The sequence below is a fragment of the Otolemur garnettii genome, unplaced genomic scaffold, assembly GCF_000181295.1.
Source record: "Otolemur garnettii isolate 467f Iridium unplaced genomic scaffold, OtoGar3 scaffold00005, whole genome shotgun sequence".
NCBI classification, from domain to species: domain Eukaryota; kingdom Metazoa; phylum Chordata; class Mammalia; order Primates; family Galagidae; genus Otolemur; species Otolemur garnettii.
Genome location: NW_003852400.1, coordinates 8,488,441 through 8,508,727, shown reverse-complemented (window position 1 = coordinate 8,508,727; position 20,287 = coordinate 8,488,441).

Sequence of the window (20,287 nt, the reverse complement as noted above, 5' to 3'; positions counted from 1 at the left end):
GATGGATATATTAATTATTTTGATTGCATCTTTCTACAATGTATACATAGATCAAAGCATCACACCCATAAGTATAGATAATTTTTGTTAACTAAAAATAAGTAGATTTTAAAACATCTAAGATAGATATTGCCCCTACCTTGTGTTTACCAATATGTTTTTCCACACACTCACCTCCTGGCATCTACCATCTTGAATTGTATAGTTTTCTTATTTCTTGGTAGTGGTTTTACTACCATTTCTTGGTAGTTCTTTTACCAAGAAATAAGCATTTATATATGCTTAAACAACATATTTCATAGTTTTACTTGAAGTGTTTTTTTTATAATACTTCTGCTAAGATTTGACTGTTTTGTTTATCCAGCATTGTTTCCAAGGATAACCCATGTTTCTGCATGTAGCTGCACTTCCTCCTTTTCCACTACTGGTCCCTTGTGTACATTATGCAAGATTGATAAATGAGTATCAATGCGTGTGTGTGTGTGTGTGTCTGTGTGTTTCTGGGTGTATGATAACATGCTCTTGTAGTCACACTTCCTCTTTCAAACCTAAGTTTTGCTCTTCTGGACGGTGTGTAGTGTGCTATATCATTTCCCTCTAGTTTTGTGTTTGCATTAATAAAAGATTTATAAATCTTTATTAGATACAGAGATCTGGTGTCTGTGAAGTGTTTTATGTATAATATTTACCCCAGTTTCCTATGAGGCTGTTCATTTTTTCTTATTTAGTTATATTCTTGACACTAATCCTTTGTCATTTGCTTTACAACTACCTGCTTCTAATAAGTGGCTTTACTATCTCCCTCTTTCTGGTATGTTTTGAGGAACAATGGTGCTTAACTATAAAGCAGTGAAATTTATATATATTTGATTTTATGCATAGTCTTTTTCTATCTTACAAAAATCCTCTCCTCTATATGAAGGCCATAAAGATCCTCCTATTTTTTTTTTCCCTAAAAGTTTATTTGGATTTCACATTAGAGACTTCAATAGTTCTGAATTAATTTTTGTGAATGGCATGATTTAAGAATCTATCCAAATGCTTTACAGTTTTACATGGATAGCCAATTGTTCTCATTACACTTTACTAAAGAGTCCTTCGTTCCCCAGTTCTAAGTAAGACCACCCATCATATATTGATGTTTTATCTATGCATTCATATTTATTGGGTCTCTATGCTAATCTACTGGCCAATTTGTTTTTAATAATTCTGTTTTGTTTTTAATTACAAATTATAACCATATATACAAGGGCTGTTTGAAAAGTAACCAGCCACATATTATGGAAAATAGCAATGTACATGGCTGAATACTTTCTGGACAGACTGCATATTGTTTTAACTCCTTCTGCTGCCACATCATCACAATTGTAAGAAATCTGCAATAAATTTTGCTATCTGAAGGGGAAAAATTCCCTTGTCCTCACCAAAGTCTGACACATATCTGATTGTTAAATTTAAAATCTCACTTCTTGAGCTATAGTTTTTGCACTTATATAATGGAATCATACAGTATATACTTTTTCTTACTCATTTTCTTTGCTTGTCATTAGGTTTGTGAGATGTATATGTACTGTTGCTAGAGGTAAAGGTCATTTACTTTCTTAGCTGTCATAGTTATGGTATTCTAGTTCATACCAATGCTGTGGTTTTCTCTATTTTACTGTTAAATGGATAACTGGGTAGTTTCCAAATTTTTATATTGAGATATCTTATTCTTGATGTAATCAACAAAGGTGGGTTAAATTTTTCCACTAAGTATATGTAGTGTGATAATAAATGTATCAATTTCCCCAAGTTTAAAAAGTCACAAGACACAAATAGTTGATATTAGGAAGACAGAAAGAAATAGAAGAAAAATTAAAATGGAAGGAAGGACGGGCAGTGATCAACAGTTTCAATCTTCATTATGTAACTTCATAGGGTGGTGTCATTTCTGTATTTTGTCTTGTACTATTTACCTTGCTTCCTTTCACTTTTGCACTATTTCTAATTTTCATTAACCCCTCTGTAACTTAACGTCCTAAAGAAAAACATCTTTTCACAGTTCTCTCATGTTTCAAGTTCCTAGGCCAGTATGTATGATTTGCTGACCAGAACTTTGTAATTTTCTGTCCGTTGATCCTATCCCTCTTTTTTTTTAATTTTTTAAAAAATTATTAAATCATATAAATTGTGGTATATGTACACTATGGAATATTATGCAGCCTTAAAGAAAGATGGAGACTTTACCTCCTTCATGTTTACATGGATCCTATCCCTTTTGAGTTGTTTTTCAGAAATGATGGACCCCTCTCTCAGTAACAAGATAATCACGAGGCTTTATACTTCCTGGTTGTTCCGAGAAGTCAAGATGGGCAGCATTTCACCACAAATCTTGCCCGAGGACTCTTTGAACAACCTACTGCCCACAGCCTGCCTGCATAAGACCAAAAGGTTGTCCAATATCACCCCCTAGCTTACTATACCACTAAAATCTCTGCCCTGAAAAGAGCTTACCCACCATTTTTTTTATCATGTATTTGCCAGTATGATTTCTTCCTGAGCTTGCATGCCTGTCTTCCACTCCAAACATGTAACGATGCTCCCTTGCTTTATGCATTATTCATTTCACCCCTAGAAAACCTCCTGACCATCAGTTAGGTAGGTGGATTTGAGGTGGTCCTCCCACCTCCTGGTTGATGTCCTCTGCAATAAACCTCCTTTCTTCTTTGACAACCCTTGTTGTCTCAGTAGTTGGCTTTCTGTGTGACCAGCAACAGAAGGAGCTTCCTTTGCAGGCTCATCAATGCTTCTTCATACTCCCTACCACTAAGCAGAAGAGATGCTGGAGGATATGATCCCCACGTCACAATTTGTGGGGTTTTCTTCACTTTTTTATTATACACTCTAATGTTTTTGCACTTCAAAAGATTTTCCCTTAGGTTTTAAAAAATATATGTGTGTATTTCAAAAGAATATTTTTAGCTTTTAAAATGTGTGTGTTGTTTTTCACAAAAGTTTTAGATTGACAGAAAAATTGAGTGACCATTACAGAGAGGCCTTCCATAACTCCAATTCCCACACATTCGTAGTCTCTCCAACATCAACACCAGGACCTAGAGTGGTACATTTCTTGTAACTAATGAACTAACCCTAGCTTATACGTGAGTTCGCTATTGATGGTGTACCTTCTGTGAATTATGAAAAACACATAATGATGTGTGTCTACCATGACAGTATCAGACAGAACAGATTCACTGCCAAAGAATTCATTGTTCTCTACCTATTTGTCCCTCCCTCTCCCACTAAACCCTAGCAATCATTGAGTTTTTTCTTTACTGTTTCCAGAATTTTGCCTTTTCCACAATGGCATACACCGGGAATTAAGCAGTATGTAGTCTTTTCAGATTGGCTTCTGTCACGTATTAACATACACTTAAGTTTTCTTCACATCTTTTTATGGTTTGATAATATTCCATCGTATAAACACAGCACAGTTTATCCACTGTCCTATGGAAAACATCTTGGCCGCTTCTGCTTTTGCAATGTAAACGACGCTACTGTAAAGGTCTGGATGCAGGTTTATTTTGTGGGGACATAAATTTTCGATTCATTTGGGTAAACACCAAGCAGCACAATTGCTGCTAAGAGTATGTTTAGTTTTTAAAGAAACGGCTAACCTGTCTTTCAATGTGGCTGGATAATAGAATTCGCTTGGCAAGGGATGAGACTCCTGTTGCACCACATCCTCACCAGCATTTAGTTTTGTCAGTCTTCTAGATTTTGGCCATAACAATAAGTGCGTAGTGGTATCTCCATGTTAACAGGAAAATTGACATTTGTTTTTGATGACAGATGATATTAATCAGCTTTTTACAAACAATTATTTGCCTTTTGTGTATTTCTTTTCGGTGAGGTTTCTATTCAGTTCTTTGCTACTTTTATAACTAGGTTGTTCATTTTCTTACTTTTGACTTTAAGAGTTCTTTGTATATGTTTTAATAACAGCCTTTTATCAGCTAGGTCTCTTGCAAATATTACCTCCCAGTCTGTGCCTTTCCTTCTCATTCCCCTGACAATGTTCTGCTCTGCAAAAGATTTTAGTTTTAAAGAAGCCAAATTGATCTGTTTTTTCATAGATCATGTTGTGGTGCTTATGTCGAAAGTAATAGCCAAACTCAAGACCACCTAGATTTTCATTGATGCTACTTTCTAAATATTTTATAGTTTTGCATTTGACATTCAGATCTAACATCCATTTGAGTTAATTTTTGTGAAGAAGGTGATGTCCATGTCCAGATTTATCTTTTTTTCACATGTGGATATCCAGTAGTTTGAGTAGCATTCATTGAAAAGACTTTCATTTCTGCATTGAATTACCTTTCGTGTTTTGGGAAAAAGATTAGCTAGGTGTATTTGTATGGGTCTTTTGGGGAGCTCACTATTGTATTTATTTGTCACTTCTCTTAACATCATCTCAATTACTACAGGCTTACTATGTGTCTTATAGTTGGCTAGTGTCAGTTCTCTGACTTTGTTCGTCTTCAGTTATTGGGTGGTGTGGGTCTCTTGGATATTCATACGAACTTTAGAATTACAGGTAAGTCCCTGACTTACATGTGACTCCACTTACGAATGGAGGTCTTCCATGATTTATTTGTACCAGGGTTTTATAGTGTACTTACTCATAAGTAGATATTTTCTATCATAGATAGATTTATGTCTAAATATTTATTTTTTGATACTAATACAAATGATATTGTGTTTTTGATTTTAAATTCCAATTGTTTCTTGATAGTATATAGGGACACGATTGACTTTTGTGTATTATTATTATTATTATTATTATTTGCAACTTTGCTATACTTACTTATTAGTTCCAGGACTTTTTTCAATGCTTGGGACTTTTAATTTCATTATAGACAGTAATAGTATCTGTAAACAAAGATGATTTTATTGCTTCCCTTCTATTTTATAGATATTTTAGTTTATTTTATCTTAATTTATTAGCTAAGATTCTTAGGCTGATACAGAAAATGACTGTTGAGAGGGAACATTCTGCCTTTGTTCCCTATTTTACTGAGAAAACTCCTGGATTTTCACCCAGACGTTTCATGTTAGATGATGTTTTCATAGATTCATTTTTTTATCAAGGTGAGGAAGTTCCCCTCTATTACTAGTTCACTGAGCATTTTTATCATGAAAGGATGCTAGTCTATTGTGTCTTGTCACACTGCAAACTTATCAATCAGTGTTTTTAGCACTCTTAACATTTATGTGATTATCAGATATATACTATTGAAACTGATAAAACACATTTTTTCTTTTTGGATGCGAGATAAGCAAATTTGCTCACAACCATTGGAGAAATGATCATACTTTTTGTTTCAAAAAATCAGAGTGGAGAAACTTGGTGATGAAGGGAAGGGGAAAGCTTTGGGATGTTTTATTTGCAGTAAGCCTTTATAAAGATAATAATGGCCATGAGAACCCCTCTACCATCCACCACACCTCATAGCCATTAATCATTTGCTCTAAGTGCTTTTCCATTTGCCAAATGATAGCTTAGTAGATCTTGTGAATATGGATAGCACCTCTATTTAATCACATGAAACATTTAAGTAAAAAGAAACAGTTTCACCTATGGGCAAGTTGTTCGCTGAGATCTTGAATTATTTTTAAGGTGCATGACCTTTTACCTCATGATCAGAGTTATCTCTGATTATTATGATATAAATTCAATAATTTTTAACCTTTCCCTTTATATCTTTTCTAAAATCTTAGAAAAAATAATACAAATTTCAAAATCCATATTGAGAAAAAGAGAATTAAAATACCATGTTTCCAGACCTTCCGTACATCTTCAGTTTAACTACTATCTTCTTCCTGCATTTGATCATCTCTCTGTTTTGGCCTCAGTCCTGACATTTGGGCTTTCTCATCATCCTCCTGACTTTGTACTCCTACTATTCCTACTATTCCTGGTTCTGACTTTAGATTCCTATTTCAGTTGTTCAGTCTAGGACTCTACCTTGTTTAGCTGCCTATGGCACATTCCTTAGCTTTTTTTATTTTTGTTATTTTTAATTAAAGGGCTTGGAAACTGAGTAGCTCTCAGAGTTGCCCTTACTCCGCTGTTTTTTTCCAGGACATTTACCCTCCCTCCTTTCAAAACTTCTCAGTTTTGGTCTCATGTTATCATAAGATGTGGGATGTGTCCCCACGTAGCCCTTACTATGGTGTCAGCTATTGGTCCCCAGTCACTTCCTCACTCGCTGGTAATTATGACTCTTGGCTTACTGTTACTCCTGGTCAATATTCCTGACTTAGTTCTTTCTCATTTCAATATTCATTTGGTTCCTTGAATCCACTTCTACAATGATGCAATCCTCAATTCCTTGTCAATTGTTTAATCCCATTGTCATAAAACTTCACCCTTGACACTGCAGCAACTCTAATTTAGAACAGCAATCAGCTCACTTATGATGGCTTAGCTATGAGGGCGGCATCTGAGGCCATCAGTATCAGCATGACTGAATTGTTTGTTTCAGAAAATCTTTGCTCAGGAAAGATAAGACTAAAACTATAAACCAATACATTATTTTATTGTCTGCTTCAGAAATTTCCTGCAAATCACTTTATCAAAGGCTGTTTTCGAAGTCAGTTCCCCTGGGCAAAAGTCCTATGAAACAATTACTTAGTTTTGCTTCAAGATTTTCCTTTGCTTTGTACATCAATTCTCAAAAAATACATCACAATTTTCACTCAGTTTCCAGCTCTCGGACTTTAAAGACAAAACACATTAAAATTTCAGCCCAGAACTCCACCCCTGTAAATATCCCCTCCTAAGTTTCTTCTTTTGAAACATGGCTAAGCATCTGTCATGGTGGCATTCACCATCACTGCAGTGAATTCTAATAAGCCTGCTTTTGCTTTGTAAACCATTGCTGCTGATACTTCGAGGAGTTTAATACATCTCATCCAAAATGCTAATTTCAAGCAGTCTGACTCGAATTCAACCTTTTTTTCACTCAATTCAATTAATACTATCATTCCATGGAAAACTTGAATCAACTTAACACATAGAATTTTACTATCCTTCACCTTTTTGTCTTCATCTCTATCCATATCTGGCTTAAATTCCATGATCCATCATAATCACTCCCTTGTATACACCCTCAAAATCCTAGCCTCTGCCTTATATCATCAAACTTCTCTTGAAAAACAACAGTCTTATCAGATCTAATTCTTCTTTCATTAGTTCCTCCACCTTTCCAGCTGAATATGACTGGAGAGCAACATTCCTGTGCTACAGTCATGCTCTATTTAGATTTCTCACTAACATCTTTATGCAGGCTGGTACTACTATCTGGTACACCCTCCTCACTCCTCATTGCTGCAGTTCATTCACTTCCCACACTCTTATTTCTAACTTTATCTGGAGACAGAATTTTGCTCTGTCACCTGGGCTAGAATGCAGCAGCATCATCGTAGCTCATTACCATCTCAGACTCCCGGGCTCAGGGTATTCTCCTGCCTCAGACTCCCAACTAGTGAGGACTACAGGCACACACCACCACATTCAAATAATTTTTCTAGTTTTTGTAGAGACAGAATCTCACTCTTGCTTAGAGTAGTCTTGAACTCCTGGCTTTGAGTGATCCTCCTGCTGTGGGTTCCCAAAGAAAGTGAGCCACTATTCCCAGCCCATTGTCTCTTTTCAAAACGTGAATATCCCCGTCTCAATCTATGCCTTTATTTCACTGAGAAATTTGAAATAATCAGAAGAGAAATCTATCAAACTTCCCTATCACATTCATTGACTATCAGCCTTCATAGCAAAATCCTTTCTTTCTTCCTATTACTAAAGTCAAATTGCATTATCTCTTCCCTTTCACTCATTCATTCACATCAGTATATGGATACACTGTTTTGTCCCATTAAAAACCAAGAAAATAAACCTTCCCATTTCCTTCTACCAACCTATTTGTTTGCTTCTTTTTTTTTTTTTAAGGTTAGCTCATTAAAAGGATTATCTGTATGTGCTGTCTATGCTTCCTGTTTCTATTTTCTCTTAAACCCACTCCAATCGGATTTTCAAATTCAACCCTTTTTGAAACATCAAACTTGCTAAATTCAATGGTTGGTTTTTAGCCTTCATTTCTTATTAGCAGCATTATTGACCAATTATACCCTTCCTTCTTCAAATACATTTTGAATTTGTCTTCTCAGATCACATATTCTTTGTTAATTTTGAGCAATTTTACTTTACTTCAACTCAAGGAAAGGAGAGTTTCCTCCTCAACTCTCTGAGTTGCCCTCAGTTGAGTGCATTGACCTCATAGCTCACAACAGCCTCAACTCTAGGGCTTAAGAGATCCTCTTGCCTAACCTCCCGAGTGGCTGGGACTACATGTGCCTGCCACATGCCTGGCTATTTTTAGAGACTGGAGTCTTACTCTGCCTCAGGCTGGTCTCTAACTCCTGATCTCAGGCAATCCACTGCTTCAACCTTGAAGAGTGCTAGGAATCCACTGCTTCAACCTTGAAGAGTGCTAGGATTATAGGTGTGAGCCATCATGCACCAGCCAAGGTTCATGACTTTAAATATCCTCTAAAATTGATGATCACCAAGTATATATCTTCAACTAGCAAGGACCTTCCTCTAGGCTTCAGATTCCTACATTGATTTGGTGACTGACCATCCTCACTTAGATGTCCAACTGATGTCTTAAATTTAGCATGTCAAAAGTTAAACTCATCTTCCCTAAAAAACATGTTTCTCTCACAAACACTGCCATTTTAGTCAATGACAACTGTAATTTCTCAGGTGAAGGACCTTGAAGTTACACTTCATTTTATTTTTCTACTTCACATTTAATTAGTTAGTAAATTCTCTTGGCTTTACTTTCAAAATATACATGATATTCACAGTCTGACAACTACATTACAGCCATCATAGACCAAATCAAAGGGTCTTAAACACGATTAATATATGTCATCTAGGCTGGACTCCAGGTCCTGAGTTCAAGTGATCCTCCTGTTTCACTGTCCCAGTCCGGCCTCTGCCCAGGCAGCTGGGACTATAGGCAATAGCTGCTCTTTGAGGTACTGAAATAACCTTTCACCTTCCTGTCAATATCCTTTCCAGCATCTATCTCAATGCAGCAACCAGGGTGATACAGACAAAACAATGTCAGACTATTTCTGTCCTCTGTTAAAAACTCTCCATATTTTCCATCTCACTCAGAGTAAAAATGAAACCCTTGTGATATTCTATGAGATCTAACATGATTGTTCTTTAATATTATGACTTCATAGATTCCTTGCTGTTTTTCAATTATTCCTGGTACATACATGCACATACATGCTGTTATTTCTGCAGATTTTCGAGGCTCACTGACTTACAATATTTGCTTAACCGTCTTCTTAGTGAATCCTTTCCTGATGATACTCCTGTTAAACATCATTCTTACCTCACTCCTGTACCCACATCTTTTCCCCAGTTTTATTTTTATCTACAGTTGTCCCTTAGTATCTTTGAAGGATTATTTTTAGGATCCCCCCACATAGCAAAATGCTCCTGTACTAAGTCCTGAAGTCCTCCAAGCAGAACCCAGGGGTACAAAAGGTCACCCTCTATATACATGAGTTTGGCATTCCCTAACACTGTTGTTTCAATCTGCTTTTGGTGGTGGCTGTGGAAACCCAACCCGGAGGACGAATAGTATGTATTGAAAAAAATTCACATGAAAGTGACCCACACAATTCAAACCAGTGTTGTTCAAATGTCCACTGCAGTTAGTTTATTGTATGTCTTCACACACTACAATGTAATCTCAGCAAGAATATGATTTTTTTCTGATGTGTTATTCACTGCTTTATCTCCCAAATCTAGAACATTGCCTGTAGTGGGGGGTCCGTTAATATTTGTTGTATAACAAATGCATAGAAATTAATAATTAAAAATATACAATTATTAAACTGGTGGAACTTTTTTACTAGCTACGTTCTCTTATCTATTTTAAACCTGTTTGCTGCTTTTGACTTCTTTCCTCAAAAATACAAATTAGCTGAATATTGGTTTTATTATTCACTTTATTTTGAATGAGATTTTTTGTCTGGGCTTCTTCTGACAGCTGGATCAAGATATCTTATCATTTAAAGGGATATTACAAATCAGGTTATGCACTAACGCTTTCTCAACTCCTATTGATCATGTGCACAAACTTCAGAAAAAGCAAGAGTAATACAATTTCCATGCCAAATCCCAGCAGATCAGAAGATAACTTTCAATAAAACGCTGTGAGATTTTGCACATAGTGAAGGATGAAAGACTTACATTTTACAAAAAGCACTGAAGTAAATGCATTTGGGAAGAATTATTTTAGTCATTTCCAATGGTCACTTTAATGAATACATATATGGTATATGTGTACCATGGAGTAGAGTACCACTTAGCCATAAAAAATGGTGATCTAGTTATTTTATGTAACAACCTGAATGAGACCATTCTTCTAAGTGAAATATTGCAAGAATAGACAAAAACCATATGTACTCAATACTAAATTGGAGCTATTCATTCAACACTTGTATTCACATATGAAAGTAAACCTCAGTGGTAATCAAGTATCAAGTAGGTGGGGGGCAGGAAGGGTTGTATATATTCAAACCTAATTGGTACAATGCACACCTCCAGCGTTAAGGACACAATTGAAACTTGGACTTAAAATGTACAAAGCAAATTATATAACCAAAATGTATATACCCCTATAATATTCTGTAACTTACATTTTTTTAAAGTATAAAATCAAGTGGTTTCATTTTTATCAGATTTCTTCTTTTAAAAGTAGTAAATAGCTAAGTAAATAGCATATTTCATCATGCCTACAACATGTAACAAGGAATAATCCATCTCATTTTCACTATGAAATGTGGTTTCTAAATACTGAAAGACTAAATATGACAATTCTGACAAAGGCTTGCTACTGTAGGACAGTAATTTGTCTCTGAGTAACGGCTGAATTTAAAAGAAACATGAAACGGTTTAACTCTGCTTCAACAAGATCTACTTTTCTTTTCTTTTTTTCCTTTTACATAACTATAGTGTTTACCAAAATGTGGTTTATATTTCTCTAACCACAAGTAAAATGATTTAAGGTAGCACATGGACAGATACAATAAAAATTAATGTATGTCTTTATTGTAATGTATGTAAGAAAATGACAAAGTAAAAATAGTAAATATGGCACTCAGCAAATAGTAAGAAGGTGATAAACAAAATAAGTGAAGTTTGCAAAAAAATCCTTACTATTCAATTATATCATCAACTTCATATCTAAATACTATTTGGTTGCAAAATAAGTTAGTTTATATAAAGAAAATAGAGCATTACCTGATACCCACTTTAAAGTGGTGTTTGGCCACCAGCAAATGACTAAACTAAAGTAGCAATAATGGGCAAAGCAAGTATCAGACAGTGTTGCAATTTAAAACATTGATTCAGTTTTTCTATTCCAGCCTATTATTTGGCCCCCGTTCATAACATTAAGAAAGACAGAAATAATTAGTGTTCTCTCCTTAAAAGTTAAATGTGAACGTTCCTCACTATATATAGACTAAATAGAACACTAACTAGAAAAATTTTATTCCCAGATGGCGCCTGTGGCTCAGTGATTAAGGCACCAGCCCCATATCCGAGGGTGGCAGGTTCAAACCAGGGCCCGGTCAAACTGCAACAACAACAACAACAACAACAACAATAAAAATAGTCGGGCGTTGTGGCAGGCAACTGTAGTCCCAGCTACTCAGGAGGCTGAGGCAAGAGAATTGCCTAAGTCCAAGAGCTAGAGGTTGCTGTGAGCTGTGATGCCACAGCACTCTACCAAAGGCAACATAGTGAGACTCTGTCTCTTAAAAAAAAAAAAATTCCCCCCAAATCAACATATGTACATATAAAGTCTAATCACATACACTGCTAATAACATCGAAGACATAAATATCACTTTCCTACTTTTCAGTTCATTATTAAATAGAACCAAGTACTTTTTTCTTTATCTTCTTTATCTAGTACCTATATTCTAAGTAGAATCATGCTCCTTTTAGTATTTATAATCATATTCTTTAAATTCTGAGATTAGCACACACTCATTTTTTTTCATCACAGTAAGAAATTTTTTTTCTTTTTTTTCTTTTCTGTCATCTTGCTTTCTCAAACCTTAACATTTAAAAATGCACTATTTCTTTAAATATGTGCTTAAAATATTTGATGTGATGAAGTAGGAAGGAAACAAGTGAAAATATACCAGTTTTAGTTTAGTGTTTACCTGTACATTTGTTAACTCTTAACTGTGAGAAAAATATAATATTTCTTAGCAGACAAAAGAATGTCATCAATTAAATTAGGAAATAAATAAGAAAATCCAGGAATAAATCTTTAAAAGACATTTTTAAATATTACCAAGTTGTATGAATAGAAAATTAATGGAAAAACTCAAAAGGCCAGTGAATATGTGAGACAATGTTCAGACTTAGAAAAATAAAAGCATGGGCGGCACCTGTGGCTCAAAGGGGTAGGGCATCAGTCTCATATGCTGGAGGTGATGGGTTCAAACCCAGCCCTGGCTAAAAAAAAAAAAAAAGAAAGAAATGAAAAGAAAAAGAAAACCACAATGTGCTTGAACTCTCCATTCTACAGATAGGTCAACATTAAAATATTAGATATCACCACAGTTTGGAAAGAATGTGAGTAAATATGAATTCTTTTGAAAGAATTTTGAGATGATGATTACTATAGTTACTTTGAAGAAAATTTTGGCATTAAATTATTAAAATAGTAATGCTTTATGAACTTACTATTCTCCTCTATATCTATGTCTTAGGGATTCTTTTCACCTCTTTAAAGCAAAAAATGAAAATCCCATAATATTTATTGAAGAATTAGTCATATAATTAAAGAATTTCAAAATAACCTTCATATACATTGGGAAAAAATGGATGGAGAGGTAGTAAGATGGTGGCTGAGTAACAGTTTCTTTGCAACTGGGAGCAGTGAGATTGGGGAGACGAAACTCCAGGCATCTCTGGCTTCTGGGGTCTGCCCACAAACATCTCTTTGGGGACATAAGGAGACAGGGAGAGACTTTTGGACCCCAGGAGGAGGACAAAAGCAGTAAAGTGGCAAGTGGCTGCAATTGATCTGAGGCTGCTGCAGCTTAACTACAACAGCAGCAAGATTGCAGACAGGGAAGGCCTTCCTTGGGGGTTGTTTTGTTTCTTTGGCTTTGGGCATGCAGTTGAATTACCTTGGGAGAACTTGGGTGAGAGTGTGGGTGACTCTAAGCATTGTCCAGGGTCTTGGACTGAGCCACTGGGTCTGAATAGACTTAACACTGTTTGGCTGTGAGCTAGGAGCAGAACCATTGTTGGAGAACTGCCCCCGTAGGCTCTGCCCTCAGGATCACAGAGCAAGGTTCAAGCAGGGAGAAGTGATCTAGTGATTGTGAGCAGCACCAAAGGGTGGGACTGAGACATGGGGAAGAGAGAAGCTTTCAGTGTTTGGCAGTGGGAGGGTTGCCTTGCAGCCTTGGCCCTCAGGGGCATAGAGTGAGACCAGTTTTGGTGCACTGGATAAGCAGGCAGTCATATCAGGAGAGATCCCAGGGACAAGTACTTTCCTGGGATAGCTTCTGCTTAGTCAAGGTTAACGGTTTAAAGTGTCTTTTAAGTGGGCTGAGAGATTTATGCTCTCAACCCTGCAGGGTTTAAGGGCAAAGAAGTCAGCAGAGGCCTCCAATCTCCATCTCTTACAACTGTATCAGCACTGTGATTAGCATCTTATACCCCAGAAGATAGCCTGTTGTGCAGACAGTATTCAGCAAGATATATATACTGCTTTGGTTCTTTTCTTTTTTTTAAATTTCAACATTTTCCCCTTATATTTTTCTTCTCTTTTCTTTTATTCATTTTTTCTAGTTTAAATATAATTTTTCATTGTTGCCTTCTCTAATAAGAACTTTATTTTTGTTACTGTTTCTGCTCCTGTTACTTGGTTTTCCCCCCAATTTTATCCTGTAAGGTTTTGTTGTTTTGGTTTGATTTATAGTATTTTTGTCTTTCCTCTCTATTTGGTGGAGGTGAGTTACCATATCTGCTCAGAATGGCAAAGAGCAAGAAAGCAGAATGTTCAATGACAAAGTTATGAGACTTTATGAAGTGTTCAAACATATGATTAATAGGTATCCCAGAAGGGGAAGAAGAATGCCCCCAAAGGAATGGAAGTCATACTAGAGAATATTATAAATGAAAATTTCGCAAATATCACCAAAGATTCGGACACACTCCTTTCAGAGGGATATCAGATCCCAGGTCGCCTCAATTCAAATAGAGTTTCTCCAAGACACGTTATGATGAGCCTGTCCAAAGTCACGACAAAAGAAAAGATTTTGCAAGCTGCCAGGAATAAGCTCTAATTGACCTACAGGGGAAAATCCATTAGGATGACTGCAGACTTCTCTAATGAAACTTTTCAAACCAGAAGACAATGGTTATCTACCTTTAATCTACTTAAACAAAACAATTTCCAGCACAGAATTCTATATCCTGCCAAGCTAAGCTTTAAAATTGATGGAGAAATCAAATCTTTTACTGATATGCAAACATCGAGGAAATTTCTACAGGAAATACTTCAACTTGTTCTACACACTGAACACCACAATGGACCACCAGGAAAGTAAGCACCCAGAAATTAAAGGACAGAACCTAACTTCCACAGTGATGCAAAAGATAAAACTAAGCAATAGAGTTTCACAAAATAAAATAACACTACCAGACTTATCAATTATCTCAATAAATGTTAATGGCTTGAATTCCCTACTGAAGAGGCATAGACTGGTTGATTGGATTAAAAAAACACAAGCCATCTATCTGCTGTCTGCAAGAAAAACACCTAGCCTAAAAAGACAAATTGAAGCTCAGAGTTAAGGGTTGGAAGACAATTTGTCAGACAAATGGAATTCAGAAGAAATGAGGGCTTGCAATTTTATTTCAGATACAAATTTATTTAAAGCAATTAAAGTAAAAAAAGACAAAGATGGATACTTCATATTGGTCAAGGGAAAAATACAAGAAGATATTTCAATTTTAATTATTTATGTACCCGACTTACATGCTCTCAGATTCTTGAAACAGACCTTAATTAGTCAGAGCAATATGATATACTATAACACCATAATAACAGGGGACTTTAACACTTCTCTTACAGAGCTGGACAGATCCTCTAAACAGAAATTAAACAAAGATATAAGGGGCATAAACGAGCCCCTAGAACAAATGTGCTTGATTGATGTATATAGAACACTCCATCCCAAAGCTAAAGAAGCCCATGGAACATTCTCCAAAATTGATCATATCCTAGGACATAAAACAAACCTCAACATAATCAAAAGAAGTGAAATTTTACCTTGTATCTTCTCAGACCACAAAGCATTAAGGGTGGAACTCAACTCCAACAACAACATTCAACCCCACACAAAGACATGGAAATTAAACAATCTTACGCTGAATGACAGTTGGGTGTAGGAAGAAATAAAAGAGGAAATTATTAACTTCTTTGAGCATAACAATGGTGAAGACACAAGCTACCAAAACATGTGGGATAGTGCAAAAGCAGTCCTGAGAGGAAAATTTATCACTTTAGATGCCTACATTCATCTTAAAAAGTAGAAAGAGAGCATCAAAAAACTCACACTTTAGATGCCTACATTCATCTAAAAAAGTAGAAAGAGAGCATCAAAAAACTCACAAGTCATCTTATCAAATTTGAAAAACAAGAACAATCTAAGCCTAAATCCAGCAGAAGAAAAGGAATATCCAAGATTAAATCAGAAATTAATGAAATTGAAAACAAAAGAATCATTTAGAAAATTAATGAAACAAGGAGTTGTTTTTTTGAAAAAATAAATAAAATAGATAAACCCCTGGCCACACTGAATGGAAATAGAAAAGTAAAATCTCCAGTAACCTCAATCAAAAGTGATAAAGGGGAGATAACAACAGATGTTACAGTAATACAAGAGATTATCTCTGACTCCTACAAGAAGATTTATGTCCAGAAATTTGACATGTGAAGGAATTGGATCAATATGTGGAATCACACCCTCTCCCTAGACTTAGCCAGGAAGAAACAGATCTCCTGAACAGACCAATTTCAAGCACTGAGATCAAAGAAACAATAAAAAGTCTCCCAACAAGAAAATGCCCTGGTCCGGATGACTTCACACCAGAATTCTATCAAACCTTCAAAGAAGAGCTAATTCCCATACTGCAGAAATTATTCCAAAAAATGGAGGAGGAGTCTTCCCCAACAGTTTCTATGAAGCAAATATCACCCTGATACCAAAACTAAGAAAGGACCCAACTAAAGAGGAGAACTTCAGACTATTTTCACTAATGAATATTGATGCCAAAATTCTCAACATAATCCTAGCCAATAGATTACAGCTTATCATCAAAAATGTCATATACCATGATCAAGTAGGTTTCATCCCAGGGATGCAAGGCTGGTTTAACATACACAAGTCCATAAACATTATTCACCATATTAACAGAAGCAAAAGCAAAGACCATATGATATAGATGCAGAAAATCTCAATAGATGCAGAAAAAGCATTCGATAAAATCCAGCATCCTTTTCTAATTAGAACACTGAAGAGTGTAGGCATAGGTGGCATATTTCTTAAACTGATCAAAGCCATCTATGACAAACCCACTGGAAGAAAGAATACCTATTCAATAAATGGCGCCGGAAGAACTGGATATCCACATGTAAAAGACTGAAACTGGATCCACACCTTTCTTCACTCACAAAAATTGATTCAAGATGGATAAAAGACCTGAAATAGCAGAGGATGTTAACAAATGGAAGAACATACCATGCTAATGGCTGGGAAGAATCAATATTGTCAAAATGTCTATACTTTCCAAAGCAATGTACAGATGCAACACCATCCCTATTACAATACCGACATCATACTTTCAAGACTTGGAAAAAATGATTCTTCATTTTGTATGGAACCTGAAAAAAAACCATATAGCTAAGGCAGTTCTTAATCATAAAAACAAAGCTGGGGCGTCAACATATCTGACTTTAGGCTGTACTATAAGGCCATAGTGTTCAAAACAGCATGGTACTGGCACAAAAACAGAGACATAGACATTTGGAATTGAATAGAAAACCAGGAAATGAAACTAACATCTTACAGCCACATAATCTTTGATAAATCAAACAAGAACATACACTGGGGGAAAGACTCCCTATTCAATAAATGGTGCTGGGAGAACTGGATAACCACATGGAAAAGACTGAAACTGGACCTGCACCTTTCTCCACTCACAAAAATTGATACAAGATGGATAAAAGACCTAATTTTAAGGCATGAAATCATAAAAATCCTTAAAGAAAGCATAAGAAAAACACTTGAAGATGTTAGCCCAGGGAAAGACTTTATGAAGAAGACTTCTATGTCAACGGCAACAACAACAACAAAAAATAAACAAATGGGACTTAATTAAACTGAAAAGCTTCTTACAGCTAAGGAGACAACAATCAAAGCAAATAGACAACCTACCCAGTAGGAAAGGATATTTTCATATTTTGAATCAGACAAAAGCTTGATAACCAGGATCTATAGAACTCAAATTAATCCACATGAAAAAAGCCAACAATCCTTTATATTAATGGACAAGCGAGATGAATAGAACCTTCTCTAAAGAAAACAGATGAATGGCTAACAAACATATGAAAAAATGCTCACCGTCTGTAATTACTAGAGAAATGCAAATGAAAACCACCCTGAGATACCATCTAACCCCAGTGAGAATGGCTCATGTTACAAAATCACACAACTGAAGATGCTGGCATGGATATAGAAAGAAAGGAACACTTTTACACTGCTGGTGGGACTCAAACGAATACAACCTTTTTGGAAGGAAGTACAGGGAACCCTCAAAGAACTCAAGCTAGACTTGCCATTTGACCCATGACCCTGCCATTCCATTACTGGTCATCTACCCAGAAGGGAAAAAATCCTTCTACCATAAAGACATTTGCACTAGACTGTTTATCACAGCTCAATTTACAATCGCCAAAATGTGGAAACAGCCTAAATGCCCACCAACCCAGGAATGGATTAACAAGCTGTGGTACATGTATACCAAGGAATACTATTCAGCCATTAAAAAAAGATGGAGACTTTACATCCTTTGTATTAACATGGATGGAAGTGGAACACATTATTCTTAGCAAAGCTTCACAAGAATGGAGAACCATGAATCCTATGTACTCAATTTTGATATGAGGACAATTAATGACCTAGTGAACAGTAGAGGGTGAGGGAAGGAGAGAGCAGAGAATGGGAAGGAGGGAGGGGAGTGGGGTCTTGGTGTGTGCCACACCTTTTGAGGGCCAGATACAATTATAAGAGAGACTTTACCTAACAAATGCAATCAGTATTACCTGGTTTCTTGTACCTTCAATGAATCCCCAACAATAAAATAAATCAATAAATCAATAAAAATCATAGGTTAGAAAAAAAGGAAAAAAATGGATTTGCAAACTATTGTATAATCATAAATAGAAAATACAAATAATAGCCTAATTATTCATCTCTCACAAAAACATAATGCTGACTGAGGAAAATGATAGCATGTAAAATCTTTTGTGTACTATTCAAGTACACACCCACAGGAAATGCTATCTTTAAAGGACAAGTCCAGAGTGTGTATGGAAAGTATACATCAAATACAAGGTAATGAGTGTCTAAGGGTTGGGGAGGGGGATGGAATAGATCTTAGTGACAAATGAGACAAAAATGAAAGAGGCTGCAGTTAGACGATTATGTCCACTAATATAAAACTATAATTAATCATAGCTATCCAATTTTTTAAGATTCCATGTCCAGAAAAGAAAAAGATTCAAAGAAATTATATATGCAAAACACAATGCTTAGCACATCATAACCATTAAATTGTCCTTTGTTTCATACCTTTGCTTTCAAACTTTGGCCAAATTCCATTCTTACCTGCAGGTTTCTCAGTTTCTTAAAAGTTATATTTTTTTGCATAGTATACATACTATACATGTTACACTGAGGCTGTAAACCAGTATAAATAGAAAATATGGTTAACTCAGAAACACAATTGCTTTAGTACCATGTTACTTTTAATATCTGAATAATAACCATACAGTTGAATTGCTACATCCTCTTGGAATCCAAAGTTTATTTCTGACATTAATCAAAATTCTTCATGCTCACAGAAACTCCAACTGTCCCTGGAGCTTCTGAGAAGGTAAAGATAAACATCTGAGAGTCAGATGAGGGTCAGGTGAATACCTTCAGCTCTTAGAGAGTGTGAAGCCTTTCAGTTCTATTGGTAATCACAGCTTGCCAGATTCTGGTTTCTACGGTCATAATCTTCCTTAGTCAGGATCCTCTATCTAGGGTGTTTTAGTGAGTTGAATAAGGGAAGTTTTTTTTGTAAGCATGTTGGGCCAGTGATGGGGAGAAAACAACTGCCTTATATCCCTTCTGAACTTCTATCTAAACATATTTTCTTTTAGGTTCAATGCAGAATCCCTAAGTCATCAATTGCAGAAACCGTACTGAGACAATTCCTATAGACTAACATCTCTCGGATATTTAAAAACCATTTTTGTTCTTCTCAGTAAAGTATCACAAAAAGGGAAAAACAAGTATCCAATGTATTCAATATTAATATGAAACCAGTATAAACAACTACATGCCCATATGAAAGGAAAACACAAGTACAGCCCAGTGAGGGGGAGAGGAGAGGAGGGGGATGAGGAAGGGTGATTGGTGGGATCTCACCTAATGTGCACAATGTGACAGGATCAGCATGCCCCGAGAGGAAGGGTCAACTACAACTTGAAATTTCCCTTAGAAATGAAAACAATATAACCTAAACATCAGTACCCTCATATTAATCTGAAATTTAAAAAAATTATAAGATACATAGAAAAGAAAATGTTAATGCTTTACACTGATGGATATCCTGTACATTTCATATTTGTACATTCATACAAGATAGGCTATGTCCCAGTAATATAATACATAGAATTCTGAAGTTTTACCTAGTAGACAGTTTAGGCAACTGTTTTTATTAAACACATGATTAAGCCAAAGTCAATTACTGATGATTACATGATACATAGCATATCTCTAAGACCTCTCACCCAAACTCTAGTAATTTCCTTTTCTTTTCCTGATTGGTTGTGTGTGTGTGTGTGTGT